Below are 3658 nucleotides of genomic sequence, written 5' to 3'. Positions count from 1 at the left end.
AAATAGCCGTAAGAAATTTCAGTGGAACCAGCGCCTCGAGTAGAACCAAAACAGTGTTGGAGAAAAAACAACACTCCTCACAGAGGTAAGCAAGTTTTCAGTGATTTATCGGGTTGTTTTTGTTTTGTTTTGTTTTTTTTGTTTTGTTTTTTTGTTTTTGTTTTTTTTTTTGTTTTTTTTTTTTGGGGGGGGGGGGGGGGGGGGTTCCAATAAAAACAGTTATAGAGGTCTACGTGCTTTTAGACATTTCTAAAATCCGATACAACTGCATTGTAACATGAAGAAAATTATTTTATACTTGATTATTTTCTGGTGATTACATAGAATTCCTTGGGTGATTATGATTTTCATCTCTAAATCGAGGCCTGTTTTTGAGTGAAGTCGATGCACTCATTGGGGAGCGTGAAAATTGATGATGCAAATTTGATCTTTAAAAAGTTTTTTTTTTTTAATGTTTATAAACTTCTACTCTGTGAGGGAAACAATGAATAGGAAAGTAGGTAAATGCGCGTGTAAAATAAACTTATAATGATGTCATGCTAATTCCTTTACGAACTTCCATGAATTCATCATATTAATTGCTCCTTGCAATGTTTCAGTAATTTTCCTATCAGGCAGAACTTAGTTCTTCTAAGTACCTACTCATTTTAAGTACAAAGTGATACTAGGCTGTTAGAAGCTGTGGACTGTAAAAAGTAATAAGCAAAAATAAATATATTAGCTTCAAAAAATAACAAATTATTACCAAACACGGAACGTTTCGGGCTCAAAACCCTTCTTTAGCCAACAAAAAAAAAACAAAAAAACAATAAAGACATAAATACATTACTAAATTCCAGGTAGACGTTAGAGATAATTGTAGGTCTTCTCTGTAGAAACATCTTGGAAAAAATCTCAGTCTCCCTCGCGTCAAGATTTGTCTACAGAGAAGACCTACAAATTATATTATATGTCGTCTATCTGGAATTTAGTAATGTATTTGTGACTTTATTGTTTTTTGTTGTTGTTGGCTGAAGAAGGGTTTTGAGCCCGAAACGTTCCGTGTTTGGTATTTTGTTTGAAGCTGTTATATTCATTTTTGTTTATTCATTTTAAGTACACTCTCTTGATATACCAGTCCTCTGGCAATATCCCCGTCAAAACATACACGGTACTCGCGGTGATGGAAGCAGTTTATTATTATCTGCGGCTATGTGGTCTTGTGGTATGACACTCGGATAGGAAGGTCCTAGGTTCGAGCCTCGCTCGGCGCACAGTTGAGGTGTGAAATAAGCGCCTGGTCGTTAACAGCGTTGTCTCTGTCGGGAAAAAAAATGTATTACCGCCTAACAGGCGTCATGTCTCGTTCTTTATGTTACGTGTTGCTGTTGGTCAGGGTCCCATTGTAAAGCACTTTGAGCACGTTAAGTGGATATTGCACTTTATAAAAAAAAGCTCAACTTTATTATTAGCTTTAATTAGGTTGTCATGAAACTCTGGCTAATGGAACCGGAGACGGCTCTCTCTCTCTCTCTCTCTCTCTCTCTCTCTCTCTCTCTCGCGTCACACTAGGCCGTTCGTCACCCGTGCTTTTTCTTCTTCCTAGATGATGATGATGATTATTATTATTATTATTATTATTATTATTATTATTATTATTGTTTGGTTTACTTCATTATTGATTTTACTTACTTGATTTGTTGATTGGAAATATTATAATATTCTTGTATGAGTTATTTTGGCAAAAACCTAACATTTTTCTTATTTTCTCTGCAAAATTATAGGCAATGCACTTGAAAGTCTAGGGTAAGCAGTGCTTACTATGCTTCTATATGTATTCTAATATCTTTATAATATATATATATATATATATATATATATATTATATATATATATATATATATATATATATATATATATATATATATATATATATATATTGTTTGTTTTTGACGGTCTTAAGGCGCTTGCGACACATGAATTAGGTCATTTCAGCGTCAGCAAAAAGGAAGACAATGAGATAGTCAAAACCTTTTTTTTAAACAATTGAGCTTTCACAAGAAAGGTAAGACAGAAGGGAATTTGTTCAAATAGGGAACAGATGTAGTTTCCAAGGGCACACTATCAGTGTAGATAGTTTGTTTTGTTTTTAAGGGTTTTACGGCGCTTGCAACACATTAAGGTCATATCAGCGCCAGTAAAAAGGAAGAAAATGGGATAGTCAAAAGTTCTAGAATTACAATTAAAGCACAAAAGAAAAGGTGAGACAAAGGGGAATTGGTTGAAATAGGGAACAGATGTAGATTCCAAGAGCACACCGTCAAAGTACTTAGTTTGAGATCACCTCAAAGTCTCATCCAGACACAAACACAGGTCCCAACTAAGAGGAATACACTCAAATGTTTACAAATCATATAAATCATATGTAAACTAAACATAATACAATGCATAACAATAACAGAGAGATGATTTACAAGGAGAAAAAATATCATCTCCCAAGACTATAACTATACATTCGACTGTTTCCCTCCCAGCCAAGGAACTCCGGCAAGGGTCAGGACAAAACTAAGTAATCTCATTCCAAGACAATGACAGGAAACAATTGAAAAACGGGTATGGGGAGATAGAAGACACAGCATGTACCTCCCTGCCCACTATGGGAGGTCTGGATCCCCACCCAGTCAGTGTAGATAGTTTGAGATCACATTAACGTCTCATCCAGACGCAAGCACAGGTCCCCACTAAGAGGAATATGTACATTCAAATGCTTCAAACCAATATATGTATATTTAAAATTAAAAATATGTAACAGTAGAAGATAACAAAGACTATCTGGAATTTAGTAATCTTTTACGGCCAATATTTTATTGCTTGTTGCTGTTGGCTGAAAAGGGGTTTTGAGCCCGATACGTTCCGTGTTTGGTATTTGTTCTTTTTATTGGAGCTGTTATATTCATTTTTCTTTATTACTTTCTTTACAGTCCACAGCTTCCAAGTATCACTAAAACTATCACTATACGTTAGACTGTTTCCCTCTCAGCCAGGACTCGTGAAAGGGCCCAGACAAAACCAAGTAATCTCATTCCAAGACAAGACAGAAAGCAACTAAGTAAACATATATAGGGAAGGAGGGAGGGGGGGGGGGATAAAAGGCATATCAAGTGACCTCTTGCTCAGCATGGGAAGTCAAAGACCCCACCTACTACTACTACAGCTCAACAGTATGCTTTGAGTATATCAAGTTAATATTGCTCTTATTTAAAAGATAACAACAACAAAAATAAATAAATTAAAAAAAATATATATTTAAAAAAAACCCAAAAACCCCTTCCCCCCCCCCCCCCCCTCCCTTTCTCGCAAAAAAAAAAAAACAAACAAAAAAAAGACAAAACTAAACTAAAGGAAAAATGAAAAAAAAAAAATGAGAGAAAAAGAAGAAAAAAAAAATCAACCAAAGATGAAATCGATAACGAACGACAATAATACGGTAGCAAAAACTTTATTATTAAATTAAAAGGTTCATCATGAAGGATTCATCAATGCTTACATTAATTCAACATTGTTATCTTGTTTGTTTTTTTTGTTTGTAATTTATTCATATTTTTAGAATTAGGAATGACATTATGATGAATGAGACACCTGAATCCCTAAATTAACGTTGACAACACACTTGAAATCT

This window comes from Berghia stephanieae, chromosome 6 (assembly GCF_034508935.2).
Source record: "Berghia stephanieae isolate SIO BIC M18660-M18661 chromosome 6, UCSD_Bste_1.3, whole genome shotgun sequence".
Classification (NCBI taxonomy): Eukaryota; Metazoa; Mollusca; class Gastropoda; order Nudibranchia; family Aeolidiidae; genus Berghia; species Berghia stephanieae.
This window is presented reverse-complemented; position numbering follows the sequence as displayed.